The 14,118-nt window shown below is 37.7% G+C and overlaps 1 protein-coding gene and 1 long non-coding RNA gene across 7 annotated transcripts in view; one reads left to right on the top strand and one right to left on the bottom strand.

The window, feature by feature from the left end:
• Positions 1 to 14,118, top strand: part of PDE10A (phosphodiesterase 10A) — a 191,394-nt gene that overhangs the window by 28,236 nt on the left and 149,040 nt on the right. The window lies entirely within an intron of this gene.
• Positions 1 to 14,118, bottom strand: part of LOC310897400 — a 36,120-nt gene extending 22,002 nt beyond the window's left edge. The window contains exon 1 of the long non-coding RNA XR_014582314.1: positions 1 to 14,118. This exon is cut by the window's left edge and continues 17,713 nt beyond it. This is a non-coding gene — a long non-coding RNA (uncharacterized lncRNA).

The following is a 14,118-nucleotide window of genomic DNA, read 5'->3' as shown; positions in this document are numbered from 1 at the left end:
AACAAGCGCATAAAATGCAGGGCTACCAAGTTTACTATGATTTTACTGAAACTGGGTGTATTTCATGAGAATTTGGGAACATACATTATGCACATGGAACATCAAGGAGTTTTGGGGACAAGTGTTGAAGATAGGAGCATAATCAATTAAGAATTTCTGTGGGGTGTTTAACCATATTTGGTCAAGTCTTAATGCATAGCTATGTATCTTCTGACTTCTCTTGTGATTCCCGTTCCTATTTTTAAGCCCTTGAGACATTGGAAATAATTAGACATACATGTGAATGAACAGAATTTACTGAACATGGGCAAGTTTGTTTGTTTTCTACCACTGTTTTTGAAAGTAATTCTTTGCTGTTTGTGTTCAACATAAGTTCCACTGAAATACAGCCAGTCACAAAAAAAACCAACTCTATTTAAAATCTGGTTTATAAAGTTGTGATTTTTAAAGAGAAATGTTGAGCTGTCTTAAGTCCCTTTAAGTCCCTTAAAGCTATAAAGGTGGGCACTGTTATCCAGTTGTCCATTTTGGAGAAGTTTTTAACTGTGGATGGATTTTTTTTTTTAATTTTTATTTTGAAATATTGTTTAATGATTTAGCAGTAATTATAGTAAGAATAATTGCATGTGATGCCTGCTTGTATTCATTTAGTTCTGTGAAGACAAATATCAATAATAAAAGAAAAAAGCTAGACAGCAATTGGACTATGGTGACTTTGTAGTTTGGTGTTTTAGGGTAGCCTGACATAATTTAAGACAGCATATGCTGAACAGTGTTGCCATTTCTGAGATCTTCTGCTTGCTAGCTCAAGGGTGGGCAAGGTAAAACATTTCCCAATGAAGGATTGTGTTATGTGCCTAAGAACAACAGGGGAGGCTTTGTGGGGAGGGGAGTGAATAGTTGAATCTTTAGTTGCTCTAGAGATGCTGGCATATATGAGCTCACATTCTGCATTGAGCTAGCCTCAGGCTGGGCAAAGTTAGCTTTGGTCAGCTCTTGGGTGAGAGAGTGAGTGATTAAATAGCCTCATGAGACTGAACAGTGGGACTAATAAAACTTTTTTTTCCCCCCTCTGTTTTTGCCTTGTGGCTACCCCTCCACTCTGCAGATGTTCCTGTAGGTTGTAAGGATGTAGGCCATGTTGCAGCCACAGGTATGTTCCCTTTTCTAGGAGGTAGATCGTTTATAAAAGTACTATATTGTGATCTCAAACAGATTAAAACCCTGTAGGAGGTGAATATTTGCAGTTGTAAATGAAAATAACTTCTTACATATGTGTGTATGTTTGCACATGTATTATCTATTTATTATTTATTTATTAATTTCTTTTGAAAATCATGAGAAACAATGTTGTTTTGTGACAAGGTAAATGGCAATTTCTGTCCTTTTACATATTCTGAACTTAATATCTCTGTACCTCTTCCCCAGCATAATGCTTTTGGTCTTCTCCTGTGTCTCCAAATACTCTCCTGCCATGTCCCTAACAGCTGTGAGAAGACGTAGCACGTGGCAGGACTGAATGTATGGGCTGCTTGGCTGCATCTGTGCTGATTGACTGAATCCTGGGCAGGCAAGAGAAAATCTGCAGCTTTTTTAACCACGGCCCTCCAGTTTATCCATTGGCCTTAAAACTATCAGGAATGTAGTTGTCCTTGACATCTCTGGTCTGGCATTGGCTATAGTTGAAATTGGCTAATGAGCCAGAAGTTATTAAGGAACAAAAGTGGTGAGACTGCTAATCTGGCCGGTCAGATAGGAACTGAGCTGAAAGTGTGAATAATGTGGAGCCTGGGTGTCTCCTCCTCTTGACTCCTCCAGGGGCTCTGGCTTGCACAGGATCCTTCTGGACTTGCCTAAGTCTCATGTGGCAAATGGAGATTCATTCTTTCTTGCCTCCACTCCACACTCCTATGTTTTGGCATTTGTGTCCCTGATCTCAGGCCACAGGGCAGCATGGAGTTGCTGCTTTCCTGCCTGAGGATGCCTGGCACCAAATGCTGCAGGTCGGCAGACAGACTGCACCTATGATGCAGAGTGGATGTGAGAGTGTTGCAGTGTAACTAGTTAAAATCTGCTTATCCTCTCCTATTGCATGACCCGGTGTACAGAGAGGCATGCCTAATACGTGACTCCAAGGACGTGTTTCACATGATTAAATGGACTTGAATTCTGTTAGCTTCAGAGGTAGTCCATCTGTAATCTTGTTTTCAGTCCCTATCCACAATATTTGTTTCAGTGCTTTTTCCATTAAAGATGTGGTTGGAGATATTAGGAGAAATTTCTTTACTGAAAGGGTTGTGTGATATTGGAATAGGCTGCCCAGGGAAGTGGTTGAGTCACCATCCCTGGAGGTTTTCAAGAAATGTGTAGATGTAGAACGTAGTAGCATGGCTCATTGGTGGACTTGTCAGTACTAAGTTAAAGGTTGGACTAAATGATCTCAGGTCTTTTCCAACCTGAATGATTCTATGATTCTATTACATAAAACGCTGTTTCAGGCAAGAGCTGGATGTGCAAGGCTTCCCAATATATTGGTGGAGGATGGGAATTGGTGCTCAGCAGTCATGTGGTCAAGTGCCTGGGGTATGTGTTGCAGGGAAGGAGATGTGGAAAATAGAGCAAGTACTGTGATGAGAAGTGGAATTGTAAGGCAAAACAGTTTGTGCTAACGATTCACCACTGATCCTACATGTCTTGGTGGGTTTACTTTGGTATGGCTGCGTGATAACAGTCTGGGGACTCCTGGAGTGTGTCTTCCCATGTAGCTCAGCCTGAAGGGAGCCTCCATTCACATCCTCTGAGATGGCTCCATGTTATGAACCAAAGGGTAGTAAGTGCAAAGTGTCTGCATTGATGGGTTGCAGGGATGGTGGCGCTGGGCCCAACTGCGTGAGCACTAGGCTGAAAAGAGTTTGCGAAGGCCCTCAGTGAGGGCTTCCAGAGTCACAGTGGGTTGGAGGCCTGTGGCATGGGCAGTGCCCTGCACCAGCGCTGGCTGGCAGCAGGCGAGGCCTGGGGCCTTGCAGCTCCACGTTGCTGCTCAACCCAATCCCTCACACACTTTCTGCCGGCTGAGTGGCCTGAGTGCAGCTCCAGCCCTGTGTGCTGTGATGATGTCCTCGACCCCTGATCCACCACCAGGGTGGCATAAAGCAGCGTGTCAGAAGGGATCAGAAGGTGATATCCAGACCCACTGGTGGGTAGGTGGGGAAGCTTGGGTAAGAAACAATGAGTTGAAGCCAGGGTGTGTGGGCAGCACTAAGTGGGCATGGGTGTCTTGAAGAAAAAAATGATGGAAATTCAGTCCTTTTGAAGGAGAAAACAGGGAAGAAAGCTCTTATATTGAAGTTCAGGATTGTTTTTTGCTTTATATGCATCTGCTGCCTGAGTGGACAGGCATAACTGCATTTCAAGTTCTTTCAGCCATTGTGGTTGGTTAATTGTAAAATTAATGTTTGCCACTGATGAGAAGACAGTTCAAAAGCCTATTAGCTGAAATAAATACATACTTTCTCTCTGCTTTCTATTTCCAGGAGGCTCTCTAGGTTCTAAGTTAACTCTGTGGATTTAAAAGAAACTACTTTTCACTTCTCTGCTTTTAAATCATTAAAAAAAAAAAAAAAAAAAAGTTCCAAGGTTTGGTAGCTGTGAGGGTGCCAAAGATCAGTGCAGTGGCATTAGCAGTTAGCCCTCAGTAGCAAACTTGGTGGACGCATCTCAAACAAGAAGTACTTCAACCAATGACAGGTTTTGGCAGGTATTTGCAGACCACCAAATGATACAAAGACAAAAGCAGGGCAAAGTGAGGTGTGACTGAGAGAAAGCTCATGAGAATTGAAAGAAGAAAACATAGAGGCAGCCAGATCTTGGTAGATGGAAAAATGAATCTTTTGTGTGAGGAGAAAAGAGCTGTTGCTGAGTAACTCCATTCAGAGCCTTGGCTTCCTATAGGGAAGTTAGCGAGCTTTATGGTGAGAGGGAAGGTGTTAGCTCCTTTGGGGGAGAAAGGTAGCGTTGGTCAGCTGAATGGGATGAATTATCCGCTTATCTAGGATTAAAAACTTTGGCATTTTGTTTAGAGACCGTGGGACTTAAAGTGATAAGCCTTTGCTAATAAGCATGCCTCGCTGGTTCAGTTGTGACTAACTTTTTTTTTTTTTTTTGCCTGAAGAAGGTTCAGTTCATGTTCTTTGCAGAAGTCAGTTCAATGGCTTTAAACTTCATAAGTGTTACTATTTCAGTTTCCAAAAGGAAAGGTGTGTTTTGTAATTTGCTGTTCCAGGTTTGTTTGTTCTTTTTTTTTTTTTTTTCCTATTTAAACTTTATTTGCCTTTCAGACTTTTTAATTAAGCAAATGGGAAAGCCTTCAAACTTTTTCACTCTGAAAGGGGTTTCTGTCCCTGAACCCTCTTCTTCCTCCTGCCTCTGGACAAGATATAGTTTGCATATGTGCTTGACTTACTTGTCACTTCTACCACTGCCAATTGCCTACTATTGCATGGAGATTAATAAATAATTTATTTCTTCTATCAAATGTGAAAATTTTTGAGCTGCAAAGGACAGTATCAGCTTGTAGTCATATACAGCTTTTGAGCAGGGAAAGTCTTGCAACACCAAAGAAAAAAGGTCTCCAGCTGAAATCCAGTATGTTGCTGGAACTGGTTTGGCCAGTGCCTGGCTTTCTTTCTGTGGGTCTGTAAAGAAGTATTATCTTAGCACAATATTAAAGGCTAGTGTGCTGTTGAATATTGAAGTCATTAAGATGAAACCAAGGGCTCAGTCAATTTTTTAATAAATATTCATATGAGTTTGCAAGTAAGTGTTCGCATGTTACTAGTCTGCAGAAAACAGTTGTCTTTTGGGTGGTTTCTAGTCTGTTCTATGTACAGCACATGTATGCCTATGTTGAGAACCCCAGGGAAACTGTGTATCTATGTTGTCTCTGTGGTGAAAATACCTCTGTGTCACTGAGCTTGAACAAGCTACTTTCTTTTTTCCAATTAGAGATGGTTGCTTATTAGCAAGTAATTCTACTTTGCACGACAGTTTGGTATGATGCACAATGCAGGAACAGTAAAGAAATGCAAGGAGGGTGGTATTCTGAAGTTAAAGTCAGAATAAAGTCTCTAAGAAATAGTAGGAATGACAATATGGAGGAGGAAGGAAAAGTTGTAGAGGGCTGCAGGGCTCAGGAAGCAGGATAGCTTGTTTATATTTTTGGAGTGAATCTTGATGAAAGGAAAGGAAGAAATTAGGATGTGTGATGTTTGTAATCCAAACAGAAAAAGTCAATAAGAGTTGGAGGAATGGAAAGTTAGTGGTGTTTTATTTTATTTCATTCTTTTTTTTATTATTATTATTGCGAGGATTCCCATCTGAAACTAATATATGAGAGAGAAAACAACAATAGCTATCAGTGAAATGTTAAACATTGAATAGTCACTTTCCATAAGCTCTGGGGCTCTGCCAAGGGAACTTCATCTGACTAAACAAATCTTTGTTAAACAAAACTAATTCCAATTTGGACTGCTTAAATTGGGCAATGTTTTGGCTCTTTGCCCATCAAAATGCAGCATTTCCTAATGTTTATGGTTGCACCTGTTACATGCAGCTGCAAATATGTAGCACAGTAACTCATGGATTTCATTTAAGTAAAGATGTTTGAAATAAGAAAGACTTTCTTGTTTCCAAGTTTTTGGCATTAACAAAAATGATAGATGAGAGCAGTAACACGCAGTGGTTATCTTCAGATATAACTCATGATTTTTTTTTTTTTTCCAAAAGCATTTTAGTATAGAGTATCTAGAAAAAGTAGACCTTACCAGATTGTATTCACATGCTGGGTAAGAATTATGGATAACTTTTCAAAGGCTAAATGAGAAATATTATTTTGATGAGGATAAAAAACAAAACAAAACAAAAAAACTTTTAAATTGTATGTCTTAAATCTCAAGCAGGCCTAACCCTGCATTTTGGCCAAAGAAGTCTGATCAGGGCAGGACCAGATGAGTAATGTTTGTGGTGGTTCAAATCCCCAGTGAACCATTCTGAGCAGCTGCAATTTCTAGTTATTGGAAAACTCAGGTTTTGACTAAGACAACAGCTGGGGTCTGGCAGGTTAGGGATAATAAAACAAACTAGCATTATCAGCTTGACAATGGCAACAACTTTATATGTTGACTAAGAAATTCTTAATTCCTTATTCCAGTTCTGCTTCTCTGCTAAAGGCAGAAAAAAATTGGCAGAAAAAGAAGTCCTTTGGATACAATTCACCATTCATTGTGTGGTGTTCAGGAGTAACACAGTAGAATTAACTGGTATTTTTTGTATTAAAGCAAAGAAACAATTCGTGTGTGTTTGTATGCGTTTTTCTTAGGTCTGTCCAATCCACAGAGTTTTGTGCATGCTTTCTTCTGAAAGCCTTGCCCTCAGACTAATGTTATATGCTTTATAGAAATGCCTACGGAGTTGCTCTACTAAACTTCTGGGGTAGGTGGTAGAATATAAAGCAAACCCAGCTTTGAAAAGAAACCCTCCTGCTCTTATTTTAAACTGTTCTAATCCAAAACATCTGGTAATTAAGAGAATCATGTAACATTATTTTGAAATCAATAAATTAGTAAACAAGCAACAATGAAAACAACCAAAAAACCCATACTGCTGTTTAAAAATGAATACTGCTTGTGTTTTACTATATAATACTATATTTCATGAACTTCTAGCAACAGTATCAAATATAAGAAGAGGCATATAATGGATATGGGAAAGCGTGTAGACAGGGTGGTATTTCAAACGCCAGATCAAAAACAAATGTTGAAGCTTTTGGATGTTATTCCTGAGGTTTCATAGTATTTTCATATACTCACCTTCTGTATGCACATGTGCAAGAACAGAAGGGAAAGTTTATTTAAAAACAACAAAAACTTTTCCAGGACATAAAATAGTTTGCTTTCGGAAATGCACTTGAAAATATATATAATTCCTGCCAGCACTGTAGATGTAAGTTCATGTATTTTTCAGATACTGGAAAGACTGCACACAGTGTTGAGACTAGATTTCCCATTCCTGTGCTTCGCTTACTGATATAAATTGTGGTCATAGCAGCATGGGCTGGGCTGGAAGGACAAGCAGGACAACCTGTGTCTAATCTTAATGTCTTCCGCTTTAAGTAACAGAGTAATAACAGAGGAATACTTTGTTCTATGTCTCGTGTCATTTTTCAGCTGTGGTCACATTTTTCTTTTCTGTTGGGCTATCAGAATTGGAGTGCTATGAGCAATATAATGGCTCCACTACTACTGCTGCAACAACAGTTATCCTAATGGCTCCTAAAAGGATAGTGGACTTCGTGGGGCTGCAAGAGGAACAAACAACCTGGCATGTATTGACAGACTAGCAGTGAGAAGAGAATAGTTTGCACTGTGCTGAAGTAACACGTGGAGGACACATGAGGCTATAGAGGATAGATACATGCTTTTAGTTTTTCCTGGTTACACTGTGCTAACTGTCTAAATACTTCTAGACATTGCAGCTAAGACTGCGCATCAAACTATGGGCTCAGTAAGGAACCCTACTGCAAACCTAATCTGATGCAAGGGTACTGGTAGGTCTTTCTTTACCAGCAGATGCATCTGTAGAAGTTCTTTAGATTTCAATATTATGTGTACTGGAGGTTATAGCAATAATAATAAAGTAGTGCTACTGCATAGTGTTAAATAATGGGTATGATTTGACCAATCAATGTCAAGTAATGTTTTTCTAAGCCTTACTAACAAGAGTAGTAATACACGGTCTGCATAAGCATAAGTTTTACTTGGAGTGCATTTTGTGCTGTTGAATCTATGACTGGAGAGGAACAACTGTAAGTGGCAAGTATTTGTAATTGGGCTCCTCTGGTTATCTGGTTTTACTGCACTAGGTGTGCTTTTGAAACTACCTTATTGTTTTCTTTTCCCTGTTGAGTTGTGTTATTCTATCTTTTTTTGTGTGAAATCTTGGAGAGAATCTTACCTACTTTCCATTTCAAAGGACTACTTTAAGGTTTAATTGATACATATATCTGTAAAAACTAAATCCTCATGCTTAATTCAGTGCTTGTTAGAGAAGAGGACTAGTCTACTAGTTAGAGTAATACAGTTAGTCTACGTCTTTGTTCAAATGTCTTGGAATGTGCTTTCGTGAGCTTATGACGCTTTCTCTGGGTCCTGATAACCGCACAGTAACACCCTCGTGACTGTGTATTGTGTTATTTAATTTTCCTTCATGTTTTCAACCTCTGTACAGTGATACTTCCATGCAGTTTTTTGAAGCATTAATGCCACAATATACTCCTACAGCATTGCTAAATGAAATTAATTACAGGTGACAACTATTCATTAGGCCAAAGAAATTAAAGTGAAGCATAAATCCAGTTGATTCCCTGTTCTTAGTTATATGTTAATCTCAAGAGTTTTTAACAGATGTGTCATTACATAAATGTTGCTTCTTTTCAGTTACCAAGTGTACAGTCTAGCAGGTTAGAAACAGGCTTTGGTAATCATAGTTTTTTTGTTGGTGGTGGTTTGCTTGTTTTTGTAAAAGCTAACAGCCCCCAGAATACAGCTCAGAATAAAAATCATACCAATGTTATGCATTTTGTAAGCCGTGTAATGAGTGAACAGAGCAGACACTTTACATATTTTTATTAATGCTTTTGTATTAAATATTCTTGAGTAACCTAACATTTCAGGAATTTGGGCAGTTCTGATTCTGGTCTTTTGTTATTACTATTATTTGTAACAATCAAACGTTTGGGTCTAGTTAGCTTTTAAAAAAGTATAGGGGAAGATAACCTTAATTAAGGTAAAATATGTATTTGAAAAGTTCTTATTTAGTATCTATAGAATCTGAACCAAGCTTGCAGCTTTTATGACACCAATTCATTAGTGCTGTACCACAGCAGCAGTTGATCATTGGCTACTTATCAAAACATTTTAGCTTTAAAAGGCTAAAGATTTTTAAAAATAAGATCAAAACAAAGCATTGAAGTCTTTGCAATGAAATTAATTCAAATTACTTAACTCTATGATTCTTTTTTTCCTTGCATCCTGACTCAGTACAACTTATTTGATGATTCTGACTGAAAAAACAAGACTTTTGTTTTCATATTCTTGCTTGGTTGATTGACTAATGGAATTATTCACCATAGATTAATCACTGTATTCAGCAGCCACTCCTCCATGTGAAAGAGTTCCAAGAAAAATTCTAAAAATAAGTGAATGGCAGTGAAGATCATAACTGTCTTTTGGTTTGCCATACACGTTTTTCTGGTCGAGCTCCTTACTGTAGTCTTTTATACAATGGCCAGTTTACAGGAGGGAATTGAGAGATTTAGGCCTGTATTCTGATATGTAGCCATACATTTTACATTCCTCTGTGCTAGAACGGCCCTCCTGACTATTTTGGCGTATATATATGTGTGTGTATATACATATATATATATTTAACCACTTTCATAAAACAGAGTGAAACTAAATAGAAAACAAGTTAGCTTGTCCAACAAATGGGCTGAAGAAGTCTTCAGTGGGTACCAGAATGTGACATCTGGAATTGCTGGTTCCTACTGAGTGGTTTGGCCTTTCTAACTTCCTCAACGTCTCATGGGATGATGATGTCAGAAGTGGAAATGGAATTTTGTTCTCTAGAGCAAGTCTATTTTTATTAACAAAAATGTAATAATTAAGGCTTCATCATGGTTTCCACTCAAAGTTCTTGGTTTAGATGCTCATTACTCTCTAGAATTTTGAGCTCTTTAGGTAGCAGTTCCCAGGCTTTTCTTCTGGCTAGGAATGATTATTTTGGGAATTTGCATTAATAGGGTTTCCTGGGAGGGAGGAGAGACAGGGAATAATGACTGATTTTTTTTTTTTAATTTTTTTTTTTAATTAACTCTAAAGCAAAACTCTGAGTCAAATGTTAAAACTTGTACTTACTAAAGAGATACCTTTGGAAGAGTTTCATGTTTTGATTTGACTGCAGAACAAACTTTGAAAACTAATGTATGTGCAGGATTCTCTGAAGCACTCATTTATGAAGTGTATAAAGTGAGTATCCAGAGAGAGTCTGCTGCTTATATGTTTCAGTAACTTTTTAACAGATAAGCATTTTCATGTCTCACATCTCAAGATCAGGTATTGAAAATTATAATGTTATGCTAACATCATCTAAAATTCTATTACATTTTTTTTGACAAGTTAGTTAAGGAAGTAAAAATGGAAAAATATAAAGTAGATGTACATATTCTTATTTTTGAAAGTCTTCCAACATGACCAGATGCAAAACAGATTCTCACCAATGGAGGTCTGTCTTCAAACTAAAATTCAGTTTGTTAATCCCTCAGTTCAGTACTTGAGGTGCTGTTGACAGCTTTTTCTTTCTCTTCACAGAATGGTAAGTATACTTTATTTTACCATTTCTGAAAGTATTAACTTGAACTATTTATCTGTAAGTCTGGTCTCCATGGGTTGTAAATGTTTTGATAAATGTGTCTTGAACAGTGAAAATTACAATTAACTGAAAATGGCTTTTTTCTGATACATGAGTAATCTTATGAATTGTCAGTTCAGAATCTGATTTGAAGTTAATGAGTTGAAAATAATTTCAGCCCTTCCAAAATAACTTGAGAATGTTGGATCTTCCTGCCAGTTGGGAACTTTGTCTCTCTTTTGTTTTAAATGCCACTTCCTTCTCCTTGTGCTACTGCTCATCCTTTTGAAGGATGTATATGAACCAGGACTGCTGTCTACTTCAAGGAGAGGACTAACAAACTATGGCCAGAGTGGAGCAAAATAGCCACATTATTTTAATTAAATAATGCTGCAGCTTTCAATTTTAAATTTTAATTGAAAGGCTTTTTCCTCAGATGAGCAAAGCCCAAAGGTTTACTGTTTTTCTTCTCTTACAGCCACTGACATCACTCACACCTAAATTATTAGGGAATTGCATTCCTTCTGCTGATTTAGGTTCTTCAATTATAGTAGAGGAAATGCTGGAACCTGAAAACCTGAACGCAAATACTGGCAACATGTGATAAGTTATTTTAATGTTTTAAATGAGTTTCTTTGCAATATAGTTTCCCCTTATAAACAGAAGCTTAAGTTGGGATCTTGTTTTATGTATGAAATCATTAAAGAACATTCCTGCTCCATTTCTTGTTCTCTTGCGAGAATACTGGTCCCAGTTGGTTGCTGAAGGCAAGAGAGAGATGTTGTCAACATTAGAGAAACAGATTTCAACAGGGAAAGCAGACAGTGTCATCTTCTACAGAATTTAGCGTGAGATAGGAGAAAGCAAAGCATCTCCTTAAAAAAAAAAAAAAAAATCTGAAAGAAAAAGACATCATCTTCCTTCTGAAGACATCAGGTTTGATAATGAAATTTGTGTTTGATCTAAACTGTCGATGTTATTCACACTGACAGGAACAGATCACTGTCATGATGTACCGGTGCTCTGCCTCTGAAACAGTTTAAACCTTTGCATTTGAATATAATAATTGTGATACTCTTCTCATGAGAAGTTATTGTTTTCCCGTGGAATAGGAGGCTTTGGTTTGACTCCTGTTCATGTGACAAAATAACACAATGCTGGTGTCTATAACCCTGTAGAAAAAGCTAACGTGTTGCCCTTGAATGCTATGAATATGGAACTAGATCTCATTTGTGGAGTATATTCTGGCTTTTTTTTTTTCTTTCTTCCTAGTGTGTGAAGGTGTTTGTCAATGAAAAGCTTGTAGCTCAGGTGTGGAGAACTGCTCAAAGAATGCCACCTCACAGATTTCATATCTCTGTCTTGAAGAGGTTTTCCTACCTAGAGGTGCTCAACAGCTGCAGAGGAAGGAGTTTTTTTCAATCAGCAGTTCTTTCCACGCAGGGTGGACTGGCTGTGTTTCTGTATGGAACTGTAGATTTAACCATAACAATTAGAAATCTATGGATCAGAGCAGAAAATATGCTTTGGATTTAAAATGTATAGTTTTCCAGACTTCTTGCAGTCATGGACTACTTACGTATGTAAAGGCTTAGGAACATCAGCTGAAAGGTACTAATGCATTTGTTGAGAAACTGCCAGTGTTCTTTTAAAGAACTTTTTAATACTCCCTCCTAATCCATAGTGTCATACAGCACATGCATACAGTACTGTTGGTGTGTACTCTATGTTCCTTGTTAAAATGGATACGCTTTGCAATTTTAAATTTTATTAATCTTAATTTATTTTCTGGTAGGAACTTTAATACTCTATTAAAAATAACACTACTGTGTAAGTCATTTTTGTGTGAGAAATTTCACAGGTGTTTAGTGTTGATTATTTCTATAAGACCATACTATATTCATGCTTTCCAGTTGCAGGACAGTTGTTATTAGATTTGGGGACTGAACATTGTGGTGAAGGTAGAATGTGACACAACAAAGTTAAATGTGAGTTGAGGTCGTAATTATTATATACAAAAATGAGTGGAAGAATTCATGGGCATATAGAAAATGTGTGGTGGGATTTTGTTTGTATGTTTGTTTGGTTTTTGGTGTGTCATTCTTTCCACAACGTAATTTCTTTCAGACATTTAGATAACACTGCTGTCAAGGTGGGCTGCAACTTTGTATTTGTTGTATCTTCTTAATTATCCCATTGAATACATGACTACCAAAATGTATATCCACAAAATAACACTAATTGGCAAAAAAAAAAAAACTTTTAAAAAAGTTTCTAATAGTATTTTTTTCTGAAAAAAAGAAAAAATCTTGTTGTGCAAGCATTATCAGTAGAATTTCACAACACTGATTGATACAAAACCTTAAGAATGTAAGCTGAGTTGAAGTGTGTCGAGTATAGGCTAGGTCAAAGTATAACTTTATGTGCTTTTTAACGTTGAAGGAGTCTCCCCTTAATTATTGAAGTGCATAAAACCAAATGGTTTTATTTAGGAATAATCTTTGTCTGTTAACACATTGTAGGTGATAATTTTTTGTATGCAAGTGGGAACATTTGTGTAGGAGAAGGTTGATTAAAAGGAGCCTAAAAGTGTCTGAGTGTAGTTAACCACATATGCTTAATACTTAGTGACTTTACATATGTTTAACAAGCAGCTTTTCACTCCTTGCCTGAAGCTGGGGTCAGCCTAGACTTGGAACTGAAACTTATGACTTATATTACATAAGCTCAAGCTGAGCTTTCAAATAGAAGTCACCGATTGCAGTACATGTGTTATGCACTGACATTTTGTGCTTGGAAAAGCAAGGAGCATACAGCTTGGCCAAGGTTAAATGTTAGTTGTACTTCTTTTTTTTTTTATTATTTTTTTTTCCTCCTGCTTTTAAGAGCCTGGCCCTTGCTTGTACTACATCAGTTAATTCTGTTTGCCTCTTTAAATTCTTGTATTTGCCATGAGGTTTGTTGTATTGATGTGATGTCAAGAAAAGATTTAGAGACTGCTTTCATGTGGCTTCTTACATGACTAAGATCAGCTAAGATAAATCTCAATCAAGTGGGTCATTTTGTTGTCTTTAACATTTTTAGAATGACCCAGGAAATACGATTTATAGTAAACCATTTGAGTGGTATTTGTGAGCAGTTACTGTTGGTGTGTTTCATGTGAAATTACATGGAAGATACTCATGCAAGATGGTTGTTCTGTACAAAACCTACAGGAATCTATTTGGGCTATTTGCTCAGACACGACCTAGCAGGGCTGTACCTGTAGGGCTAGCTTGAAGTCACAAGTAAGTGAGCCGCTCTAGCATAACGGAGAAATAGATGAGATGTACACAGCTGGGTACTGCAGTAATATTGGATATCTCTTCTGGTTCCTCAGTGTTTCTGGTCTTGCAATCCGTGCCAGACTTTGGCTAGCTTCGGCTGCAGCTATTCAGCTGTATATGTAGTTTGTTTCACCCTCCTCACCAGGTTTCTCTGTTCGAGCTTTTCACCATTCCCAAGTATCCAAGCTCCACTTGCCCCATATAACAGTTAATAATAGATGTGTATCTGTTAAGGAAGGAGGGGAAATCGGGTTTGGAGAATGGGGGAAAAAAATGAACATATACGGTGAAGAAAAAAAACAGGCTGTCCAGTTTAGGAACAAGCAAA

This window comes from Anser anser (genome assembly GCF_964211835.1).
Source record: "Anser anser genome assembly, chromosome: 3".
NCBI lineage: Eukaryota > Metazoa > Chordata > Aves > Anseriformes > Anatidae > Anser > Anser anser.
This window is presented reverse-complemented; position numbering and strand designations above follow the sequence as displayed.